A 26,222-nucleotide genomic window follows, 5' to 3' on the forward strand; every position below is an offset into this window, starting at 1 on the left:
CCACTCCAGCAACCCTCAGTTTGTTTCCTGAGATTAAGAATTCCTCATATCAGTGAGGTCATATGATACATGTCTTTCTCTGTTTGACTTATTTCGCTCAGCATAATACCCTCCAGTTCCATCCACGTCGTTGCAAATGGCAAGATCTCATTCCTTTTGATGGTTGAAAATAGAGCTACCATATGATCCAGCAATTGCACTCCTGGATATTTACCCCAAAGATACAAAAGTAGGGACCCGAAAGGGTACGTGCACCCCGATGTTTATAGCAGCAATGTCCACAATAGCCAAACTGTGGAAAGAGCCAAGATGTCCATCAACAGATGAATGGATAAAGAAGATGTGGTATAAGTTATTCATTTTTAAAACCAAGTTTCTCACAAGAGAAGCAAACTGCTGATAACTAGTGAGGAAGCTAGAGTGAACCACCTCTTAGAAATCTTAAGAGCAAGGACAACAGGGGCGCCTGGGTGGCTCAGTCATTAAGCTTCTGCCTTCGGCTCAGGTCATGATCCCAGGGTCCTGGGATCGAGCCCCACGTCGGGCTCCCTGCTCTGCAGGAAGCCTGCTTCTCCATCTTCCACTCCCCCTGCTTGTGTTCCCTCTCTCGCTGTCTCTCTCTCTGTCAGATAAATAAAATCTTAAAAAAAAAAAAAAAAAGAGCAAGGACAACAAAAGAATAGGAGAGAAAAATAAAAACTGGAGGAAATGGTCCCAGATCCAAGAGACTGGAATGGCTGGGAATCTGAAGGAGATTCCTGAGCAAGAGATGGAGGGTTTGCACAGTTTAACGCTGGATAAACGACTCAGGTGTAGCTAGTGGGCTCGTTCTGTTAAGCTACTCGGGTATGTACAGGACACTGTTGGAGCCTGGTGGTTTTGATTATAATACTTACGTGTCTCCTGAGGAGCTACTCTGCCTCCACCAAATGTACTCTCTCCCTGACCAGAGGTGAACTCTCTCTGGCAGCCTCTTACTAATAACAACCCCCTCCCAAATTTGTTTCCATCTTAGTTCATATTTATTCATGTCTCGTTTCATTTTTACTTCTAGCTTCATTTTTATTTTAAAAGACAAGATTTTGAGCCAGAGTAATCATAGTACATTTTGCTTTATGTACTATGTACATATGTACATTTTGCTTTAATTTTATGAACTGTAATTATGCCGTATTTAACCCGAGACGCTGACCTCTTTGCTACTGGGTGGTACATTACCACAAATGGCATCTTGCTAAAAAGAAAACTTTTAAGTTTCCAGGACAGAGTGTTTTTATTTGCTTACCACACACAGTGACCAAAATGAAAAATAGGGTTTATTATTTTTATCCTTAGTACATAATGATATTAAACAGACTTTGTGCTTATGGTAAATGTTTTTTTAGAGATTGTTAATATGGTAACTGACATTTGGAAATTTGTGTTGGGATTTTAGCCTCATCTTTTCTCTAACTTTTTAATTATGACAACTCGTGTTTATTTTAGAAACATTTAAACCTGGATAAGAAGGAAAGTTTAAGTCACATATAAATCTGTCACCTGTTACTATTTTGCATTATCTTTCCAGCATTGTGTTTACACATGCAACTTTACAGGATAAATAGGGTCATACACATATTGCTGGTTTGTACTCTTGAATGTATCATGAACCTCTTGTCACTCCCCACTAAACACAGTAAGGAAGTATTTCGTATTCCATTGTGTCCATCCACCACAGTGTATTTAAGCAATCCTCTGTTGTTGGACACTTTGTTATTTCCAGCTTCTTACTATTGTCAACAATGTTAGAGGCTCAGAGCTGAATCTTTGTTCACATTCTTAGGTTGTTTGTAAAATATAAGAAATGTTTTACAGTAGTCCTGGAGAGGAGTTTGATGATTTGGTTTGTTTTTTAGCCAACTTAATATGTGAAAACATGACATCTCACTTTGATTTGGGTTTCTTTGCTTACCAGTAAGGTTAAACACTTTCTCACTTTCAGTATTAAAGTACAAAAGGGTTATTTTCTTTTGTTGCAGAGGATTGGAAAGCATTTCGTAAAGTTAAATAATTAAGTTTCACTGTTGTATCTTGTCATTTCTTATGACTTTTAAGTTGTTGAGGAGTTTGGCTAGAACAGTAATACCTTTGTGTCATGAAGGAAAGGACTAGATTGCCAGATTTGTGGACTAGATTTGTGGAAGACCTGACAGAAAAACTACAGAAAGCAGAGGTTGCAAGACACACGGCTTTTTAATCCATTGTTCAACCTTTCCCTCTAGCTTTAAAAAAAAAAAAAAATTTACTCCTATTTCTGGGATATTTTGAATGCAGTCTGTATTAGGCAGAGGGAAGTACAGAGTGACCTTTCAAGATATTTTAAATTTAAGAGTCTATAATTAGAAAACACTATTTGAGTTCTCATAACATAATTTTACTCTTAAAGTACCCATTTAAACTGGTGGGTCATTCCTATTCCTCCTTTTCTCCTTCCCTCTCTCATTCATATCTGCCATATGTACATACAAAGACTCTGCTTCTGAAAATACTCAAGGCATCAAATTTGTCAGTTTTATAATATTACAATGCTTTCCCTCTCCCCCGCCCTCTATAGGATTACTTCAGTGACTTCCTTATCTGACTTGCAAAGAGCTTACATGGGACTCTTTAGGAACACAGCTGACTGTCTTATAAAGAGGGAGTTAGGCCGTGAACAAATACCCATTGACTTGTGTGCCAGGGAGACAGCAGAAAACCTGACAGATATGGTCCCTTCCCTCATGGAGTGTACAGAAAAGAGACAAGTAAATCTTTCCTAACAATTGACTACATAATTATACTTACCAAACTGTTATGATGGAGAAAGCGGATAATGTGGCTTTGGTGAAGGGGACCCTAATGCAGCCTGGAGGAATGAAGAAAGCCTTCTCTAAGGAAATGATGCCTGTCCAAGCATACCTAGGGATTAGTTAATACATGCTGTCCCTGGCTCTCCCTTGCCGGTGAACTGCACGTGAGTTCATCTATTTCTGCTTTCTTTGGTGGCTTAACAATACCTCACAAGTATTAACGTGAAAATATACTGCTATAGTTGATTAACAATTTGAAGATGAACACTGAAGAAAAATTCTTAAATAATTAGCCTTAAGAACAACATACTTTGCCTGCTGGAATGAAAAAGGTTGACAAATCACGGGGATGCCATCTTCTTCGTAGGACTTGTGGAATAACCATGGAAGTTCAGTGGTACCACGTCTTCTATGTAGAGGACGGGAGTATCTGGAGCAACAAAGGTCCTTTTCTAGCTAAGATTTGCTCTCTAATAAAATAAAAATTTACCTCTTTTCCAACTTATATTCTGCATTCCAACTTACAATAAAATGCGTCTTAACCACAGTGGCTTTTGTCATTTGGAAACTCTCCATGTTTTACTGCTAGGTAGAGCCTGAGATGAATATGACAAAAGCAATATTCTTTTAAATTGTTTAATCCCCCAAGACGATTTTATGGCTGTTCTTTGCCAAACAACAACTCTCAAGTCCATTAGACTTAAAAAACAGATGCTTCTGGGGAAAGTTGCTTTCAATGCATCAGGTTACTTAGGTTTTTTTATGTGGCTGCATTTCGTCCATCTCCTGATGTTGGAGAATTTGTTTTACAAATCTGGAGCCGTCTTCTCCTTAGCTCTTATCAGAAGCATGGCTGAAGGAAATGCAAGTGCAGGAGGAATTTCTGGTGCAGTTGAATCCCTGAAATGAGCCAGACCGTCAAAGCTGCTTATTTGTATCACGTTGCCTTGGCTTCCTACCAGAGAAACTCGAGAGAGTTATGCTTCGGAATGTATTGAAGGACACCCTGAAAAACCATCGGATGACGTCATACGATGGTCTGCCTGGTCTGGGCTGTTGCTTACGGCCCGCCTCCTGTGTACAGAACCCTTGCGAGCATATTTCTTGAGCTGTGTCCTTGGGGAACAAAACCAAGTTCCCCACTCCTCTTTCTCCCAAATCCGGGTACGGAGATACATACACTTTCTCTCTCTGAGCTTAGGAAATGTTGTTTCTTCTTTTGCTTTACCCTGTACGAAGGAAATGAGCCAACTATGTAGCCAGCTCAGTGCCGGTTTTTGTCACATTGTAAGACTTAGTACATTCTATTACCCTTTGTCTTTCTCTATTTTAGTTACTCAACAATAGTGCACAATATGCCAGGTGCTATTTCTGAACGCATTATAAATATTAATCTCGTCAGTCCTCTTGAGGACCCCGCGGAGTTTGTACTGTTGTTATTCCCATTTATAGATGAGGAACCTGAGGCACAAAGAGATTAAGTACCATTCCTGGAGTCACACAGGTGCTGAATGTGGAGTTAGGTTTTCAGAGCCCTTGTTCATTAACCATCCCCACTTCCCAGCTGTGCTACCTGAGCAGTGATTCCATACCCGGAGCAGGTGGGACAATCTTCAGTCACAGGTGGGACCCCTCCCTCTTCCACTGTAGCTTCTGACCGAGAACCCCTGGTCTGTATTCACCTGGCTCTGGTTCTACATTACTCTTCTTAGAGTAGCATTTTATTCCATATGTTATATCATTTACTCGATTCCTTTATGAAGTTATGCATGGTATCTATATTTCAAATTAAAATAAATCATGACCTTCTGTGATATTTTTTGAAATGGGTCCTTTCTTACCATGACACGACATTAGGATGTGTACTTAAGAGTTTTTGGCGTAGTAAGCATGAATTTGCATTCTAACCACCCACCCCCTCTTACGCATTCTTTTTGACAAGGGGACACATTCTAAGTTTGACTAGATGAAAGGCACCATGTTAGCCATGTAATTGAAAAAAAATCTGTAAGCTGAATATATTATTACTATCATTAATACCAAGTTATAAACAGTTAAAGTCTTTTTAAAAAACTCCATGAGAAGATTGCAGCAGCTGTATTTCAGAGAGAATCTTCCAGCATTGTCTTAGGAAGTGACAGAGCGGACACCTCATAGCAGCCTGGGCTTCCGGGATGCTGAACTCTGCTGTGTGTGTGGGCAGTCCATCCACCTGACCTGAAGAGCCCTCAGCGTCCGGGCCTTTGTCCCCGGCCCTCACTACTCCTCTGATCACAATCTTCACCAATGCCTGCCTTTCCATTCTTCAAACCTGCCTGGCTCCTTCCTGCCTCAGGGCTTTTGAACCAGCTGCTCCTTTGGCCTAGAGTGCTCTTCTTCCCTGGCTGCCCCCTCCTCCACCTCCCCCACCGTTATTGTCCTAAGTAGCCTCCCCTCAGCATCCCTGACCACTTGCCCTGCATGAGCCGCACCAGCCTTGCTCTGATGCTGATTGACCTCTCTCGGTGGCATTTATCGCAGTCTTCTTGTTTATCTACTTGGTGGTTTCCACATTAGAATGTGAGCATCATGAGGGACGGGAATCCGCCCACCTTCACTGCTCCACCTCCGAATAGGGTCTGGTGTGTATTAAGTCAGTGGCAGCCAAATGAACGGCCAGGTTACTTTTGTCCTCCTCAAATGCCGGTACCTGGTAGAGTTCGTGTTTTCCTCGTGACGCTTCCAAGAGGACAGGATTAGCTCTTCATTTCACCTCCATCTCCAGAAAACCAACAAAACATGTAAGAACAAAACATCTTTCTTATTGAACCTCTCACTTTCTCCATCTTTTAGAGCTGTCATGCTTGGCCCCATACCACTCTTCGCAGAAAGGGTCTGCTACAAGACAGGGGGTGTTGACTGGTAGGAGAACCAAGGTGGGATTCGGTGTGTTCCCATCTGCACCCACAAGGTTCGGTGCTTCCTGCTGCTAGGTCATGAGTGTGATTTGCATCAGCTAAAGGTTGGTCACCTACCAGTTGTCCCGCAACTTCTCTGCTATCTTCCCTTTCCAGTTAAGACATTCCATTAATTCCTTAACTGAGAATTTCCTCAGGAGAGTCTTAGATTTCATGCTGATCCAGGTGAGTGGATGTTTCCTCACTCATTGGATTGTTGCCTTAAATGACAATAAGAGAACTAGAGGTAACACCAAAACCTCCTAACCCCTCTGTGGTACTGACAAAAAACAGCCCTCAGGAACTGACTCACCCATGCCTTAAGAAAAGTTTGTGGCATTAAAATCTTCAAAGAAAGATCTGTCAGCTGTGCACCTATTTGGCCACATTACTAAAATTATTACTAGCAAAGTTATTTGTTTTTTGTAGTTATTTAAAAACCAAGGTTTAAAAGGTATGGTAGTTATACCCATTCTGTGCCCACTGAGGAGGAAGTTTCCTCTTTTAGGATGGACATTGTGCAATTCTTTTCACTATCTAGACTAATTTGAATTTAATTTGAAGGATAATTTTATTCTTAAATAAAAAGAGCAGTTACATTTTTAAAAAATATTTATTCACTTATTTTAGAGAGAGAGAGAGAGCGCGAGTGGGGGGAGGAACAGAGGGAGAGAGAAACTTAAGCAGACTCCGCGCTGAGTATGGAGCCCCATGTGGGGCTCAGTCTCACGATCTTGAGATCAGGACCTGAGCCAAAACTGAGAGTCTGAGACCTAACCGACGTCACCAGCCAGGCGCCCCCGCAGTTACATTTTTAATGCAAAATATTTTCTCTTCTGTACAGCTTATGGGCACCTTATGACTGGGGGCTCATTTGACTCTTCTAAAAGCCATTCTTTTTTGATCATTACTAATTAGTGTGGTGTTCCCCTAAAAAGATTTAAGCCCTAAGATGGACTCCAGGGTCTTGTAATCCCAAGTTAATTAAAAATAAATATGAATATTTAAGAGTCATTGTTCAGCACAGCATTCTATAGGCTTATTTGTTTGTCTTCTGTAAAATTCAAAATAATTCTAGGAATGTTGCTCGGATTAGAACGCCTATATAGAGCCGATACTAGGAATGACAGCAATTTCTGAATATTTGACCCCAATGATATCTCCCTCTTTGTCTGGTAGTGTCTGTACCATTGAAGCTGGATGAAGAAAAGAACTCATTTATTCAACAAATACTTACTGAGCAATTTCTGTGTGCCAGGCGCTCTGTTCAGTGTTGCGAATAAGGCAGTGAACAAAACAAAATCCCTGCTTTCAGAAATGGAGCTTTTAAGGATCTCCCAAATTTCCCCAGCAGGCAAATGGGCAAAGGGAGGCACAGAGAACTTTATTCACTGTCAGGTGTCCTGGGGAAACCCCCTTCCAGCTGACAGGCAGACTCGTGGAAAAGGAAGAGAGTGGAAACCCGATCTGGAAAGTAAGATAAAGTGATCTTATGCTCTCGTTTAACCACGCAGAAATACAGAAGCCTAGTAAAATGATCCACACATCAAAAAGGTGCCGGCTTAATATAACCTGGCCTTAGAAAAGAAAGAAGCATCACCTGTCCAGTATGTCCTTTTAATATATTTTTTTAGGTTCACAGATAATGCCCAAATTCTGCCTCCGCTACCCTCTCCCAGCCTCTCTTATCTGTGTCTGATGCATCCTTCCAGAGTTTCTCTATACACAATTTATATTCACATTTGCTCTTTTCATAAGGTAAAAGATAGTAAACTGTACTTCTGTGCCATGTATGTTTTTCTCTGAATATATGTAGGACGGTTTAACAAATCAGTACTAAGAGAGCTTCCTCATTCCTTTTTTTTTTTTTTTCCTCAACAGTTACAGAGTAGTCCATTGTATGGATGTACCACAATTTAAATAGTGACCTATTGATGGACATTTGGTTTGTGGCCAGTCCTTTGCTCTTAAACAATGCCACAATAAATAACTTTGTACATAGGTTATTCTGCATGTACACAATTATATGTGTATACGTTTGCAGAGCAGAATTGCAGGTCATAAGGTATATGTATAATTTTGATAAGATACCTTGTCAAATTGCTTCCCAGAAGGAGTTTTTCTTATTCCATTCCTGCTAGAAACTTGTGAGGGTAGCTGTTATCTGGGCCTGAATTTTATCGCCAATCTGGTAGGCTAAATGGTTTCTGAGAGTAGTTTCAGTTCAGGAACACTGTTTGTTCAGAATTTTCAGTGGTATTTTATAAAAGAAGATGCTCAGAAAAGTAAATAGGACTAGAAGGCAGCTTTTTTTTTTTTACTGTACAAAAAAAATCTTAAATCTTCTATTATGTAATTTAAGACCGTGGTTGTCCACATTAAAAATGCTACATTTTAAATACTGAAAATATATAGGATAAGAGTGCTTCTTAGGCTCATGATGTACCTGGGTGACCTGCTAAAAGTAAGACTTTTCTCTTTAATTTGGTCTTATATTGCTAATTGAAATAGGACAGTATGCAAATATGAGTTAACACAGCGGGCCTGAGACTGCTCTTTTTGAAAGGCCTGCTTGCAGCCTTGGCTGGTGGCTGGCATCTGGGAACTTAGGTTTGGGGACGGTTCCCTCGTTAGTGTGGCTCACTGTGCCTCCGCTGTGCAAACAAGACAGTTTCTGTTGAATACCTGCTTGCATTCCAGGAGTATGGAATTTGGGTACATGCCCAATGGCAGGTTTCTGTGTGACCAGCCCCAAAGAAACCCCAGATGCTGAGTCACTAATGAGCTTCCCGGGAAGACCGTATTTCACAGGTACTGTCACAACTCAGTGCTGGGAAATTAAGCACAACCTGTGTGATTCCCCTGGGACAGGACCCTTGGAAGCTTGCTCCTGATTGCCTCTGGACTTTATCCCATGGGGGGCCTTTTCCCCTTGCTGATTTGTATCCTCTTGCTGTAACAAATCCTAGCCATGAGTAGGACTATAGGCAGGGTCCTGGGAGTTCTCCTCGTGAATCATTGAACTGGGAGTGGTCTTGGAACCCCGACTCAATCAGCTCTGCAAAGATTTTAATATCCTGTCTGTCTGCAGTATTAGTGGTGAGTGACACAAATATTTTTAGTTAATTTTTTTTTTTTAAGATTTTATTTATTTATTTGACAGAGAGAGACACAGTGAGAGAGGGAACACAAGCAGGGGGAGTGGGAGAGGGAGAAGCAGGCTTCCTGCTGAGCAGGGAGCCCGATGCGGGGCTCGATCTCAGGACCCTGGGATCATGACCTGAGCCGAAGGCAGACGCTTAATGACTGAGCCACCCAGGTGCTCCTTTTTCGTTAATTTTAATTAATCTTTGGCATTATATCTTGACTTGTAGTCTGCGTTCTCTTGTAAAATGTATAATTCCTCAGATTTCTGGACAGGGACTTAGCATTTACATCTAACAAATAGAGCAGCAAGGAGGCTGCTGAATAGAGGAGGGTTTTACATTTCATGGTGAATCCACGACTGGTTCTTTGGTCCTCTCCATGTCTGTATTTAGGCCTAAATGCTTTTTGTTTAAATTTTCTATAATCTGATTATTAGATACATGGATTTATTCAAATTCCTTTAGACTCATGGCCATAGAAGTTTAGTTAGGCAGTCTTGATTTCTAACTACCCTCTGATTCTGAAGCTTACCTGCAAATAGTCCTAGAAACTTCACTTAGGACAGCAGATCTTTGTCTGAATAGGACATAAGGCCCCAAGATTGAAATAAAGCTTATTTTTAAATAATTGTATTATCTTAACATCCCATTTTCAATGTTAAAATATTCAAATGGACAACTGGTAAGTGTTAAAGACAAAGATTTATTTGTGTAAGCTACTTTTCCTAAAGAAATTAGATGGCTTCTAAAGAAAAAGTGTTTATATGGCTTGAAAACATTAAATGTAGTCCAGAGCAGTGGTTCTTAATGCTTGCGGTGGGCTGACTGGCATACTTGGGATGATAATGACTAAGACTGAATAGCATCATGGTAGCTGCCGTCTCACTGGCTCACATAGAGGGCTTCATTTGTGCAGCAGCCTTACGAGGTAACTACTGTTATGTCCACTTTGAGATGTAGAGGGTTTCGGGACTTGCCCAAAGTTAAAAGTGTTAGGTAGAACGCGATAGAGCTAGAGTTTGAATTTGAGTCATCTGTCTTCTTTGCAGGCTGAGCGCGTAGCCCCTCTGCTTTCCTGGGTCACATGGTAACATCTCACTGGTGCTACAGGAAATAGGTTGCATGAAGAACCTTGTACCTTTACCCTTGGGTATAGAGGTGACCTGATCATTTTCTGCTGAGTGTAAGAAATGCTCATTTCCTTGGTCTCTAAGTGTCAGAAATCCTCAGTGGGATCCTTACAAAATACAAAACTGAGCCCGGCACTTCCTGATCCCATTATCCTGGGGGCAAAATCCAAATATCATAAAAAGGCCTTATCAGGTTCTTCAAGAGCCTACCTTGCCATTTCAGCCAAGCTGACTTTCCTTCTGCTCCTATACATACAGACCACATTCTTCTTTGTTGCTTAAGGCCTCTGCGGGCACATACTATTTCTCTGCCTTAAGTAACCCCACCCCACCTTGCCGGACTCCTTCACTTTTCAGATCTGACTTGAGAGGCCCTTTCTCCTAGGAAGCCTTACCTGACCTTCCCGAACTAAGGGGTATGCCTTTGCAGTGTGTTCCTAGAATCTTGATTTTAATTCTCCAAACCTTTATCTGCCGGTATTATAGTTATTTGTTTCCCCAACTAGACCGCAGGCTCTGTGAGGACAGGGACAAAGGTCTGTCTTGTTCTCCTGACAATAACGAATGTTCTTTTGTGACTGAAAGTTGCACGAAGCAGATGGTCAGCAACAGATTCATGAACTTAAATCCTAAGCTTTCTGCTGCCAGTTTTATTCCCAATAATAACTCTATTTTGGGAATCTGAGGAACAGAGCTTACTATCCCAGTTATATGCACAAGCCCAAACATGTTATAGTGCTCAGCAGGTTCATTTATCAACTATGAACCCCGAATTGGGAGAACCTACTTCGGGCAGGGTTACGGACTTAAAAAATGCTTTGGAGAGCAGTTCACCCCCATATTGCTTGCCAGTAGTAATTGTAACCAGTTATCCAGTGCCAGATAATGAGAGCACCTTTTTCTTAAGAAGTCTGCTGTGGAGTTTGTCTGGCAGACTTCAAGAAGTTTTTAGACTTGGAAAGATTTTTTTCCCCCTAAAATATGCCCTTCAAAAAAAAAAAAATGTTGGAGAAAATTAAGTTTTAACATATGTTTAAGATGAAAATCTTTGCTAAGTATACTTACATACTCCTTTTATAGCTGTCAAGAACAAAGTAAAATTTATATCATGTATTAGACTTTTAATAGTACTTATAGATAACAGGCATACTGGAACCCATCTGTAAGGATGAATTTTATTTGATGTAGGGAAGAAAAAAGACAACTTCCTAGATTACATTTGTATCCTTCAGTCCATAAGCATTAAATAAATTTAGGATTCAGGATTTTCTCACCAAGATTAGGGGTACCATTTAGGCACATTCTTGGGCCTTACTTTCTGTGTCTTGAGCAGGCATGACTGAAAAGGACAAAAAAAAACCCAAAAAACAAAAAACCCCACTCTCTGGTATGTGTGTATTTCTGTGCCTGTTTCAAAATCACTTTTTCTCCTTTGAATATTTAAAGAATAGACATCACTAGGAAAAATGGTGGGTCTCTAAAATATTAGGGGAATAATAATAACTGTTGGAGATTTACATGAAGTACAAGTCCAGAGTGTTTTATTCTAGAATGTTTTGGCTTCTGGAGTGACATAGGCACACATGCTAACTTAAATTTGAAGACAGAAATCAGTGAGGTGACCTCAGGCCCACTCTGACATCTCTCTCTAGTCATGTTGGTATTTGAGAATGAATCCCTACTATTCTGAATCCACTTATATTTGGTCATCAATTCTTTCAGGTAAAAAGCCGGGTATGTGTGTAGGTGTAAAGGTTTTCTGGCCAAGGGTATGGCCCGCCAAATGAGTCAACCCTGTTTGCCTGAAGAAAATTCTTAAGTATGAGGTCCAAATAAGTGACTCAGTGCTGTTTAAGAATATGTTATATTCACGGAAATCATGAGCTAATTCTCAGAGGGATGGAAAGTAACTTCCATGACAGCCTATAATTTCAATTCACTTTTATATGTAAGAATTTTGTAATTACTTTTGTCTTGAAGTTTTTCTTCAGAACTCAGTAGGGAATAATGTAGCCTGTATTTCAGCCATGGGGGATTTGTTGATGCTCTGCACAGCGTACTGTATTTTGAATTCCCTGACTTGGAAAGAACTGAAGGAGCCTCTACTAACAGTGACATGTGGAAGAACAGTGTCAAGGTTAAACATGAAATCCACAGTCTAGCTGGGAGGAGGTCATGCTTACTAAATATCTGCCCTGTGTCTGAGTGTACCTGTGTCTGAGTCACCGTCCTCCTGCCAAACACAAACCGGTTGCTAGGCAACAGGAGTGATTCAGACGCTCTGAACACCTCACCACAGTGACATGTCCATCCACAATATTTCCAGGAAATGTCCCTCTCATAAGTCACTGGGGAGGGGGATAAACATTCACGGAAGCACTGAAGGCATCAGATGACCCAGGGCAAGTAACTGTGTGTTAGAAGGTGGGGCTGGCTAATATTTGCAAGGAAGTCACCTCATAGGGCAAACAGACTGCCACCTGCATGGTAACTGGGAAGGGAGGGTGGAGGAGGGAAAGATGAACTCTCTCCCCAGAAGGATTCATGAGGAAGGAAATCCATTTCTCTTTGGGAAAAAATAGCGCATTCCAAATTGTAAAAATAGACCAAGATCTCAGAGAATCACAACATAGCATAGTGGCTAAGAGCATGAACCCTGGAGCCGATTGCCTGGGTTCATAGCCTCTGCCCACTTGCTAGATTTCTAGGTTTCACTTCCTCATGCCTCAGACGGAGGTGATCATGGTACCTCCCCCACAAAGTGGTTGTGCATATTAACATGTTAATATTTGGGGAGCGCCAATGTCTATTATCACAAGCTCTGGGGAATAGTACCATGCCTCCTGCCTTCCAGACATCTCCCTAAGTGGTAGGGGCAGAAATGGGAAGGAATGAAGGAAAACCGAAAGAGGAGAACTTTTAAGGATTCGTTGATTCTTTTATCATCTTGAGAACTGCAGTTAATAGAAATTATAATTATAGCATCCTTAAGAAACTTCTCCTAGGGTTTTCAGCATTATGTACTTTTGAAAGTTATTTATATATTGAGAAATGACATTAGGATTATGTAGAGGGAGGGGGATATAATCACAGAGGTTGCTTGTGGGCTTCTGAGGCATCCATAATGTTCTGAAGCAACATACGCGTTTTTGCTTTACTTTCTTATGCCTTATGCTACATCCCCCTTCTTAAATAAGATACATTATAATAAAGAATGCAGTCACACTAAGTAAAGCATCCTAAATCGGGTGAAATTTTGGGGGCTTTGTAGCACATCTGCAAATCCTAATTATGCAGCTACGTTATTGACTCCTTTTGACAAGGAAAGGTACCTGAGGTTCTTTGGAGAAGGATGAGGTAGATCTGGTATCTTTGAGTGTGTGAGCTGACACATTCATTCAGGGCCACCCCAGTGCTCTAGAAGCCAGGCGCTTGGCTGGCGGCCAGCAACATTGACCCGAGTCCTATGCGGACTGCCCTTGCACCTCCCACCCCAGCAGAGGAGATAGCCCACATAGGCTGCAAACTGCACACCCTCCGAGCTGGACTGAAGAAATGGGAGGAGCTTAGGTAAGGGGGGGAAGCCATAGCACTAATTCCAATTTGATCTTTTAAGACTTCTAACTTCCCTTGAATTTATTTCTTGAAGGAAAAGCAGAATGTTACTGGACTGCGTTGAGAGTACGTTACTGCCCTTTTGGGCTAGTGGGACAGCCGTGCCTGGATGGTGTTCGATGTTCTGTAGTGATTCAGCAGTGCTGTGAGATTAGGAACCTTTCTTCTCCCTGAACTTGAAGAGAGTCTCTCTCTGGTTCTATCAGGTGGGAGTGTTTCCCAAGGAAGGATCTGCTATAAAATCAACAGGAAGAAAGGGATTAGGGGAGTGGCTCTCAAGATTATCTCAAAAGCTAACAACATTCGTTCATGCAAAATTATTTAGAAAAGTAAATAAATGGGGCACCTGGGTGGCTCAGTCGTTGGGCATCTGCCTTCGGCTCAGGTCATGATCCCAGGGTCCTGGGGTCGAGCCCCGCATCGCATCGGGCTCCCTGCTCCGCGGGAAGCCTGCTTCTCCCTCTCCCGCTCCCCTTGCTTGTGTTCCCTCTCTCACTGTGTCTCTCTCTGTCAAATAAATAAATAAAATCTTTAAAAAAAAAAAAAAAAAAAGAAAGAAAAGTAAAGTAAATAAATAAAATAAAATAATTTGGAAGCCTGGGTTAGTGGCAAAATCTAAGCAACTGACACCATTTTATTCAGCTGCCATAAGGTTGTATTACCAAAATAAGAGCCTAGTGACTCAGGTTAACTTTTGGATCTCTATAAAATATAAGGAGAAAGCTTATTTAACTCTAAAATTTTCTGACTTTTCTTGAAGCCACAGTAGTGCTCACTGAATTTCGCATTGAAGGTAGAATCCCTGTTTTATATGCAGTCTCATACCTTGAATAATTTTGAGAGTAGAATGTTGATTTGAGGAAATGCTTTTAAGCTTGGCTTTATAAAGAACCTAGAGTCTTTCTATTAATTTAGATTTTCAGTCTTTCATCAGAAATCTTTGTTACTTGATGGAAAACTGTGTTAATCATTCCTAAAAGGTTACTGAACGTAATAGAACTTATTTTCAAAAACAGAAGAAGCCATAAATAATACTTCAGATGGTTCAAATAAACTTTGATGGAGTTCACTTAGCTCTGTTTATTCTAAAAATTTGAGGGAGAAATTGGTTATTTTAATTAACAAAGCTTTAATACTTGATCCTCTGCTTTTCCAAAGTTATTTGGCTGTGTGTGTGTGTGTGTGTGTGTGTGTATGTGCGCCCATGCACACGAGTGTGTTTCTGTCTGTGTCTGTGTGTATGAAGGTTGGGGTGGTGGTATGATGTCCAAGGTTAAAACTGGAATAGTCTGCTACCCAGAAGAAAAAAAAAATCGAATCTAGGGTTGCTGATCCATTACCAGAGAAATCTAATCTTTTTTGATACTGTAAATTGTCTGCCTTTAAACATTAATGCTAATAGAATAGAAGTTACGCTCTTGAAATCAAGTTATATGATTTCAAGTTACTTGGGATATTTTTGCTTCTTACTTTTAAGTGTTTTAGAAAAGTCCTTTTTTTAAACACTACTTTAAATATAGATTATACTGACTTATATTACATTATTTCTTAATTTTGGATCTGCATCCATTTAATGGTCAATTAGTATAATAAAGCATAATATTTGATTCTTTGTATCTTTTGGTATTGGCCTCTGAGCTCACCCAATAGTTTTTTGTTGTTTACCTTGCATCTAAATTAACCATCACTGTTCTAGGTGATGTGACCTTTCACTTCAACCTTATAAAATTATTTTCTTTAGTTCTAATGTCTTATTTATTCTTTAATTAGACTGAGATCAGCAGCTCTTTGTTAGCCTCTTATTTAATTGGCTTCAGTCCTGGTATGGAAAGGGTTCTGCATTAGCCGCCCGCCCCCCGTAGTCTCCTTACTCCATTTAGACGGCTGAATAGTGACTAGAACCTAATGGATGTTTCTTCCATGAATTTATTTCCCTTTTCATGTGGCATATTTTGACAAATGTGATTTCTGACCGTAAGAAACAAAGATATAAGGTAAACCCTATTTTTTATTGTACTACGCCAGCGGCTGATCGTCTGACATAGTCCCTTATTTGAGAATGTGAGAGAGAGAGGTAAGGCCAAAGGATCTGCGGACCAAAGAGATGGCTTCACTTCTTATCAAGGGGTGGTTTTAAATTTCTAAGATACTATCATGTAGGTTCAAGGACATGTAGGGGCTGTGGTTGCTGAGTAAACTTTTGTCATTCGTGATCTTAATAAACCCCTATCGACCTGTTACCCATAAATTATCTACATCAAGCTAAATTAAAATACCAGACACTTTTATATCTTTGACAGAATCAATTTCTCACCCATAGGACCAAACTCACGGGGGTTCTGACCTCTAAGAGGAAATACCTAGAGCATGGGTGGTTAATTCATTCTTCAGTAATAAGTTACCTTACCCTCTTTCTCAATGTGAGAAATGGGATTTTTGTTTGCCTTTTTTAGCTGTCATGGTTGAGATCACTAATGCATCTTTACTTTCTTTTTATAGGATGATTTTTTTTTTTTAAAGATTTTATTTATTTGATAGAGAGAGACACAGCTAGAGAAGAAACATAAGCAGGGGCAGAGGGAGAAGGAGAAGCAGGCTTCCTGCTGAGCAGGGAGCCCGATGCGGGGCTCGATTCCAGGACCCTGGGCTCATGACCTGAGCCGAAGGCAGACGCTTAACGTCTGAGCCACCCAGGCGCCCCAGGATGATATATTTTTTAAATATGGCAAAGGGTCTTAGAAATAAAATAATGGGGTTGTAGTAAATGAAACTGAAGCCCAAGGTTCGTAAATTATGTACCCAGGATTAGTCATGGCTTATTTGTGGCCAAATACAGAGATAAAAATTCTGGTCCAGGGGCGCCTGGGTGGCTCAGTCGTTAAGTGTCTGCCTTCAGCTCAGGTCATGATCCCAGGGTCCTGGGATCGAGCCCCACATCGGGCTCCCTGCTCGGCAGGAAGCCTGCTTCTCCCTCTCCCACTCCCCCTGCTTGTGTTCCTGCTGTCCCTATCTCTCTGTGAAATAAATAAATAAAATCTTTAAAAAAAAAGAAAAAAGAATTCTGGTCTGTTCTGATCCAGGGCCTTGGCATGTCACCATTACATTACTGTCTAAACTTTTAGCCACGGAACCCAGATTTTAGATGAGGTTTTGGGTAACCCATCCAAAACAGAAAGAAAAGCAGAGCTCCATTAGTTTAAGATGGGGGCCTGGAGACACGTCTGCATAGTCTCCCTGAGACTCTGTCCTGGAATGTACTTCTTTCTTCTCAGTATGGTTCACAGCACAGATAGAACGCATGGCCCCTCTCTCGTTCCCAAGCACGTCCTTAGCACAACAAACTAAACCTGGTCTGGTTCTACTTTCCTGGAGCATTTCCGTCCCCTGTATCAGAAAGAGGATATAAATGGAAAAGTTAGGGGAGGCGAGTTGACCCAGCCAGGGAGTCACAGCCATAAAGGAAATGTCAGGTTTTCCCTGTCGACTCTGGAACATTCTCACTCTGTGTCAGGAGGAAGCAGCACAGGAGATCTGCCTATGAGAATCTCCTGAGCTCCTGAGGTTGGCTGCTCAGATGCAGGAGTGAGGGATGGGTGCCATCACATTTCCTTTAATTTGCTGCAAGAATTCATCCTGAAGCTGCGTGCTCATTTGTAGATGTTTTTTTCCTCAAAAAGTGGCAAAATGACATACTGAATTAGAACTACCAAAGTACCAAATGCTGGCTCCTCTACTTAGTAGCTGGGAACTTTGGGCAATTCACTTCACTTCTCTGTGCTCATTTGTAAAATATGCGTAATAAAAATATCTGTCTCATAGTTGTGAAGATTAAATAAGTAAAGCATTTAGAGGGCGCCTGGGTGGCTCAGTCGTTAAGCGTCTGCCTTCGGCTCAGGTCATGATCCCAGGGTCCTGGGATCGAGTCCCACATCGGGCTCCCTGCTCGGCGGGAAGCCTGCTTCTCCCTCTCCCACTCCCCCTGCTTGTGTTCCTGCTCTCGCTATCTCTCTCTGTCAAATAAATAAATAAAATCTTTAAAAAATAAATAAATAAATAAATAAATAAATAAAGCATTTAGAATAGTGTTTGGGCGGTAGTAAATACTTGTATGAGTGTTAGTTACAGCTCTTATTCTTAAGTCTAGGTCATATAAATTTAAATCATTAATGGGATACAAATTCAAAAAATTTTAAACACTTAAATATTCCAATGTAGTGTTAGCTAAAATATTAATTAATTAATTGTATTGGCACAGAGAATCAAGCACAATAGTGGTAAATCCCAGCTAGCTTTGCATGATTGTAATGTTGTTAACATAGTTTAAAGTGTGTATTTGTAAAACTTTTCCCAAAAAAAGCTTTATTTTGTTTTTTTATTATTTTTTTAAAGCTTCTTAAAATAATACAAAGCCATAAACATAAGGTGAATTAGATTTGCTAAGACCCTAGAGAAATGTTCACTTTTACCTAGTCATTATGTATGATCTTATTTTCATAGGGAAGAAAAGCTGCACAAAGTGGTCAACCAACATTTCCTAGAAAACTCTTTAACAGTCAATAATCAAATACAGTTTTCTGCTTGCACTTTGGTGAAAATCTCCGCAGAGAAAGTCTGTTTACTTAGGCAGTTATCTGCTGAAGAACAGTAATGTCCTTGGTAAGTACATTTTTGTTTTTAGGAGTTGGTGCCACTTTCAGAATAAAGTGGAGCAGTTTTCAGCTCCTGTAATAGTTCAGAGCCTTTTCTTTAGAGTTAGGGTCTTCTTTTTCCACTAGCACTTTTGTCCCTGTCTTTATTACACCCAGGTATTTGCTAAATATGTAATTCACATTTGAAAGGCTTTATGATTATTAAATATAATGTTTAATTAAAATGCTGTGGATTTTCTTACCATTGACAAACTTTGAACTAAAATCTGATTTGCAGCTATAGAACACCATTTATAAGAGGTTTGCATAATAATTGTGCATGAATACATAGGTCAGAAGCCCTATGTGAAGAATGCTAGGCATACCGTGAAAATGTTGGACACAAAGGACCCCCAGAGAGGTTAATTTCTAACAAGCCAGAAGTTATAAATTGGCAATTTTTTTTTTTTTTTGGCATTTGTTTTTAAATAGGGACTTGGCCGGGGGCGGGGGGGGGCGCCTGGGTGGCTCAGTCGGTTAAGCGTCTGCCTTCCACTCAGGTCATGATCTGCTCAGGTCATGATCTCTGTGTCCTGGGATCAAGCCCTGTGTCGGGCTCCCTGCTCAGCGGGGAGTCTGCTTCTTCCTCTCCCTCTGCCGCTCGCCCTGCCTCTGCTCTCTCTGTCTCTCTGTGGCAAATAAATAAATTTTAAAAAACCGTAAAAAAAAAAAAACTGGGGACTTGGGGAGAGGGGAGACTGGGCTTGGTAACCTCACTGGGCCAGGAGTGCTGTCTGACAGTTCATTTCTGGGTCCAGGAATTGTAGCAGGAGAGGTTTCTTGGACGAAATGACATTGGCATGTGAGAGGCAGGTATGTAAGCAAGGGGGTAGAAGTGAGAGGAGGATTAGACAGCTAAAAAAAAAAAAAAAAACTATATGTAAAGGCCTGATGAGAGGGAATATCGCATGTGAAGGGAACAGAAGTTAAGTAAATGTCACTGGAAGCACAAGATTTAGGGACAGGAAAAAAACTCATCTCAAAAACTGAGCCTGTAAAGGAAGGCAGAGGCCAGATTATAAAGGTCCTTGCAAGCACTGGCAAATGTCAGAAGGAGGCAACACTCTCTGAGAATAGTCTGGAGAAAAAAAATAAGACGACTGGGGAAAGGTCACCTGACTGGGTATTTATCATTATGGTAATTTTGTTTAGCGGAAACAATGGCAGTAAGGTGTTTTGTTGTTTTGTTTTAAAGAGAAGCTTTATCTTAAAGAGGCAGACTGAAATATGTACGGATGAGATGAAGAGATATCTGGGATTGCTTCAAAAAAATCCTGGGCGGGGGATGATGAAAAAGATTTCCTGTGACAGTTGTTGTGGCCGATAAGGTTCGCTACACTGTTCTCTCCACTTTCGGTAGAACATGTTTGAAAGGTTCTGTTGTCAGTTTGTTTTTAAAGTCAAAATAAGCAATGGATTTGGGCCATGGAGAGCCATTTAAGGGCTTGAAAGAAGCCAGGAAAGTAGGAAATGGACCGGGAACCAAACCAGAGAGGGACGGAGGAAGGGAGGGCTGCCCCAAATAGCCGGTATGGTCAGTCCTTCCCCTACAGATACAGTGGCCCTTCACTTTCTCCTTGGGCGGGATTGTTCATGACTTTCTATCTTCTTAGCGAGCTGCTCTCGCGCTATTTTCGCTTCGTGCTCTCATAGTACAAAACACTAGTGGTGCTTGATACTCCTAGAACTATATCGGCTTTCTTTTTATTTAAAAAATGATTTTTTATGTATCTTTTTTGGTGGATGGATTTAATCCATTTAAAATTTGTTGTGGCTATGGATATCCTGCCCTCTGTAAGGAAGGATGTTTGGGACCTGAACTAAGCTGGAGAGAGCAGTTAAGTAGATCGATGGAGGATTAAAATGCATAGGACCTGGAGTGATTGTCAGCGAGCAGAGGAGGGAGTTGGAAGCTGAGATGATAGCTGAGATTTTATTTATCTGGTAAACCCCCCCAGATGGAATTCACTCTTCCTTCAAATGTTCCTCATCAACCTGTAATCCTTTTTGACATTCTTAAAATGTGCCTCTGAAGTATAGATACATATTAACCAGAATGTAATTTTTGGTCTCGTTCAGTATAAGCTTCGGAAGTGGGCTCCTAATCGCCTAAGATTGCTGCAGATTATGCTACAGGAGATGTTAGAAGCAAAAAAAAAAAAGGCCAAAGTGGGGGGGGAACCACTTTTCTAGCCTGTTACTTTGTTTCAGTTTTTTTTAAAAAAAGGTTTTTGATAGCATAAGTATATTTTTTAAAAAAAGAATTTCAGGTAATTATTTATAGTCAAATACTTTTATTTATGTAGGGTCATCACTGAAAATTAGATTCAGTGGAAATAAGATTAAGTATGGAATTACATCTTTCAGCTTCCCGATGCTAGATGCTAATTGAACGTTGAGTTTATAGTGTTTCCTGGCTACCTCGTGGCATCATGTTCAGGTTTAGAGACAGTGCTTTTGATCATCCTGTGTTTTTCTAAATCTGCTTCACTCTCTAGAAAATAATTCTGACCATAGTTTACTTCCAATGATAGACCAGTGCTAAACTGAGTAGGATAACTACTTCACTGATTTTCTATTCACTACTGATTTGTAGAGCTTGGCATTTTTATTTTTTAGAAATATTTAAATTCCAGTTAGTTAACATACAGTGTAATATTAGTTTCAGGTGTACAATATAATGATTCAACACTTCCATACAACACCCAGTAGAGCTTGGCATTTTTAGAGGCTACTAAAAAATTTTTTTTTTTACTTTTTAAAAACTTTCTCAGTTTTTATCTATTTATCTAGACTTTTAAAATTCCTGTTACATTATATTTTAATATTCGTCTATATCTATCTCTCCAGTCTTTCCCTCCTCCCCCATTTTATGTTTATTATTTGAATTTTCTTTTCATTTTTACTTGTCTGGTGTATGGTTTTACAAAACTTCAAATGTTATTTCAGGCTCTAATCTAATTTATAAAAGTTGTTTTTATTGCTCTTTGGTCTTTTTTAAGTCACTTCTGGTTGGAGAGATTGGGGGGAGTTACTTAACCAAAAAATCCCGTGAGAATAGGAGCCAGCCTTCTCTTCTACCTTCCTTTGCATTTCGAGCCAAATTCTGCACAGAACGGAAGGCCAGAAATAATTCTGTCTTCTGTGTTAGCCATCCATGTGTTTGCCTTACCTTCCAGGCTTTCAACAGTGAGTGTAGCAGTTACTACATATTTAACCCTTGAGGATTGCTTATCTTGAGTTTGGTCACTCTGTGTCATTAACCTTGGGGTACGGTTTTTGAAATTTTCTACATCCGTAGTTTCTATCCTACCTATTAGGATTCAATGATAAAATTTCTGCACTGTAAGTCTAATTGAATTCTAAATCTTCATTAGGTATTTGCTACCTTCAACCTTTCTGTTCCCACATAATGCCTTTGTTTTTATTCTTCCTGTGATTATAAAATTGCATCTTTAACCTTTCCTTCAAAGTCTCATGTGGGTTAAACATTTCTTAGAAGACAGCACTGGGGTGAGCAGTTAAAAGTCCATTATGATGATGAATATAATTAGAATATTAAACACGTATTATTTTGGTCTGTTAAAAATGGAAAAGAACTCAAAGGCAAAAATCCATAATTGAGTAATTATTGGAGCATTTCCAGTGGAATCCCTTTTTAAAAGTTTTAAAAATTTGTATTTGTATAGGTTTATAGAAGCTATTTACATGAATTGGGTTTCAGCAGGTTGGAACATAGATACACTTTTTTTTTAAAGATTTTATTTATTTATTTGACAGAGAGAGACACAGCGAGAGGGAACACAAGCAGGGGGAGTGGGAGAGGGAGAAGCAGGCTTCCCGCTGAGCAGGGAGCCCGATGCGGGGCTCAATCCCAGGACCCTGGGATCATGACCTGAGCTGAAGGCAGACGCCCAATGACTGAGCCACCCAGGCGCCCCGGAACATAGATATTCTTGATATACCTTTGACTGGATGATATACTGTTTTGTTTTTTTTTTTTAAGATTTTATTTATTTATTTGACACAAAGAGATAGCAAGAGAGAGAGAGAGAGAGTGTACAAGCAGGGGGAGCAGAGAGGGAGAGGGAGAAGTAGGCTTCCTGCATGAGCAGGGAGCCCAACGCGGGGCTCGATTCCAGGACTCTGGAATCATGACCTGAACTAAAGGCAGCGGTTTAACCGACTGAGCCACCCAGGCGCCTCTTGTTTTGTTTTGTTTTTTTTCTGATGAAGAGTATTCATGTAAAATGTTTAAATGGACTGTTACCTCATTAGCCCAAAGATCCAGTTTGAATATCCCTCCTGTTACTCTCTTTCCCCATCCTGTTTTATTTTTTTCACAATAATTTAAATCTTTTTGTTGTTGTTGTTGTTGTACATAGTTAGCAGAATGGAAGCTCTGAGAGGGAAGTGACTTTTTTTAAACTGTGGTAGCCCTACAGTATTTCCTAGAATAGACGCTGACTACCCTTGAGTGAGTAATTATCTTTGTCTTTTTAGGCAGTAAAATCAAAACATGCTGCTTATTTATTTTGTCAGTACAAAAAGGTAAAGTGTTCCATGTAATATCACCTTTCCAGTAACCAGGTTATTTATGTACACATAGTTTATTTACGTATGCAGCACAGTTTTTCCCCCACAATAAAGAATCATGCTGTATATGTACACCATTTTGCAACTTACTTTCTTCACCTAACATGGTATGATGGTATGATAGTATTTTATTGTACAAATAAAACATATTTACAATGTAACTAGTCCCATCTTTTTTTTTTCAAAGATTTTATTTATTTATTTGACAGAGTGAGAGAGACACACAGCAAGAGAAGGAACACAAGCAGGGGGAGTGGGAGAGGGAGAAGCAGGCTTCCCGCCGAGCAGGGAGCCCGATGAGGGGCTTGATCCCAGGACCCTGGGACCATGACCTGAGCCGAAGGCAGACGCCCAACGACTGAGCCACCCGGGCGCCCCAACTAGTCCCATCTTGATGGACAGTGTGGTTTCAGTCTTACAGGTCCAGAATCACTTATCTATTAAATTTCCAAAAACTAAAGGTCCTCCCCTCTTGTCTGTTCCTCCTCCCCTCCTCCCCCTCTCCTATTTCCTCTACCTCCCCTCCTTCCCTCAGTAACCCTTGGGGTCTGAACACTTCTTGAACTCACCAAAAGCTCTTCATAGTCTTTATTTACCCAGCTTGGTGTGAATATTTTCATATGTCTCATTCAGATGTATCAAGGTTTGAGTATCTGGTGTTTCCCAGGTCCAGCAAGGGGGTAGTGGTGAGCTGTGAGACCTAATACATGCTGTAACTACATACGGTTTTTCTGAAAGTCAAAGCTCTGAATTTTAAAATGCATCTGTTGCCCCAAAATTCTGATGAGTAGATTTGGAAAACCGTTCTTCTCATTTATCTTCAGACAAATTCCTAGAAGTGATTCCAAAGTGTGTAATATATGGCTTTTGGAATTAGGGGAGAAAGCACTAATATAATTTAAAAAAAAAAAAAGATATGAAATTAGAATTTTGTAGTACTTGGGATTGTTAGTAATATTTATGGATTTTTACAAACTGGTTTAAGTGACTATTCCCAATCATTCTTTTAATTTTTATTTTTTTAAATTTTTTTAAAGATTTATCTATTTATTTTAGTGGGGTGGGGGAGGGTCTGAGGGAGAGGGAGAGAGAAACCCAAGCAGACTCTGCACTGAGCATGGAGCCTGTCACGGGTCTCAGTCTCACGACCCTGAGATCAGATCTGAGCCAAAATCAACTTCACCAACTGCGCCACCCAGGCGCCCCCAATCATTCTTTCAATTTTTAAAAATAACTTTTTTATATGGAATAGAGACTGCTTTGAAAACCACAATTTATTTAACTGATCATCAGGCAATTTCAGGTTATTTCTGAAGTTTTACTGCCACATAGAACAGAGGACAAAAACTATGAATTGATAATGAGTACAATAAAGCAAAAATCCACCAAATATCAGGAAAAAAGGTTTTTAAAATGCTTAAGGGGTGCCTGGGTGGCTCAGTCGTTAAGCGTCTGCCTTCGGCTCAGGTCGTGGTCCCAGGGTCCTGGGATCGAGCCCCGCATCGGGCTCCCTGCTCCGCGGGAAGCCTGCTTCTCCCTCTCCCACTCCCCCTGCTTGTGTTCCCTCTCTCACTGTGTCTCTGTCAAATAAATAAAATCTTTAAAAAATAAATAAAATAAAATGCTTAAGTACACAAGCTTATAAAGCATCCACAGTGCACGAAAACTACCAATATTTGAAAAGAGGGCTTGGGGATTTGCATTTTTGACTGAATTGTCTCCTATCAAATCTGGTTTGACTTGATTCTCCGCTATTCGGCCCCTGGTTTTATTCAGGGGAAACAATACAGAATTAGTGACTGGTTTTGCTTTGTGAAATATTGAGTGACATCCATTATATGGAAATGTATAAGGCAGCCCTCACCCCTTTATTGCAAATAAACCCTGCAGAAGATACCACACTGCGGTACAGTTAAGTCTCTTTTTGAAAGCTGATCCTAAGACTAATTTAATTGTATGTGTATGTCACGTTGGGGCTGTAACACTTCAAACAGCTGTTAGTTTACGGGCTCTCCCCGGCAGCAGCAACAATGCCGATGCTTCTAAAAATGCAACATTGTGGACTTGTATTTTTTATTGCACTTAATTGAGGCTGAGGGAAGCCAGGAAATAAAGAGATTTCCGTTGATAAGTACCTCCCTGAAAGCAACAGCAACAGCTATGCATGGTTTGAGATACTTTTAGCTATAGAATAATACATTTATAATGAAAACATTTTTAAATGTGGACTGTACACAAATGTAGGAAGGAAAAAAATCTCATACTCCTACCACTTGCAACCATTAATATTTTAGCGTTTGTGCTGACTCTTCTATACATGCATTTTTTGCATACTTGAAATTGTACAACACAAAATACCTTTTTAAAAACTAGCACATTCTCCCTTTTAACTCTGTCAGTACTATTGTAGTTAAAAATAGCCATCAGCATTTCCTTGATTATAATAAGAATGATTAATGTGGAAAATTAGAAAATATAACGTGGAGTAAGGACAAAATTAAAATCATCTTAAATTCATCAAGCAGTATTAATATTTGGTCTATTTTCTTCAGATTTTTTTCTATATCTATGTAATGTACATCTTTACATTGCTGAAATCATACTGCATTTCCTCATCATTAAAATCATAAGCATAATCTTCAGAGAACTCTTTGAAAATAGTTTTTCAAATATGTGGGTGACTACTTTTATCACAGAAGATTTGGAGAAAATAAGAAAGTACAGAAGAAAATAAAAATAATTGGTAAATCTCACCACCAGCATTTACAGCTGACATTCTTTTGGTGTATTTATTATCTTGGTTTTTAAAAATTCATACATTTACATTTTTATGAAAATATGATGCTTTTTTTTAAATTTATTTATTTTAGGAAGAGAGAGAAAGAGTGCAGGGGGAGGGGCAGAGGGAGAGAATCTCAAGCAGACTCCCTGTTGAGTGCAGAGGTTGACCTGGGGCTCCGGCTCACGACCCCAAGATCATGACCTGAGCCAAAACAAGAGTCAGAGGCTTAACTGACTGAGCCATCCAGGTGCCCCAGGTGCTGTTTTTTAAACAATAAATTGAATCTATTTCGTGGATGCTTCAAAATGTCTACTATAGATATTTAGATGTATTTAATGTATTATATATGTTTTAATGTACTTCACAGATGCTTCTAAATGTCTCCTGTAGACATTTAGATTGTTGTTTCACTGAATATATTTTTGGATACTGTTTTTTCTGAATTCTTTAAGACATGTTCTAAAATAAATTCTCAGTAGTAGAGTTACTATGTCAAAAGGT

The 26,222-nt window shown here is 40.0% G+C and overlaps 1 protein-coding gene across 3 annotated transcripts in view; it reads left to right on the top strand.

The window, feature by feature from the left end:
• Nucleotides 1-26,222, top strand: part of SGMS2 (sphingomyelin synthase 2) — a 101,683-nt gene that overhangs the window by 43,965 nt on the left and 31,496 nt on the right. Inside the window, exon 3 of one of the 3 annotated variants that reach the window (XM_032400966.1) lies at nucleotides 18,153-18,311. The exons of the other annotated variants lie outside the window; for them this stretch is intronic. The gene's annotated coding sequence lies outside the window, so the exon portion shown is untranslated. The remainder of the gene's footprint in view (nucleotides 1-18,152; nucleotides 18,312-26,222) is intronic. 3 annotated transcript variants of the gene reach the window in all.

The sequence above is a fragment of the Phoca vitulina genome, unplaced genomic scaffold (assembly GCF_004348235.1).
Source record: "Phoca vitulina isolate PV1807 unplaced genomic scaffold, GSC_HSeal_1.0 scaffold3, whole genome shotgun sequence".
Lineage (NCBI taxonomy): Eukaryota > Metazoa > Chordata > Mammalia > Carnivora > Phocidae > Phoca > Phoca vitulina.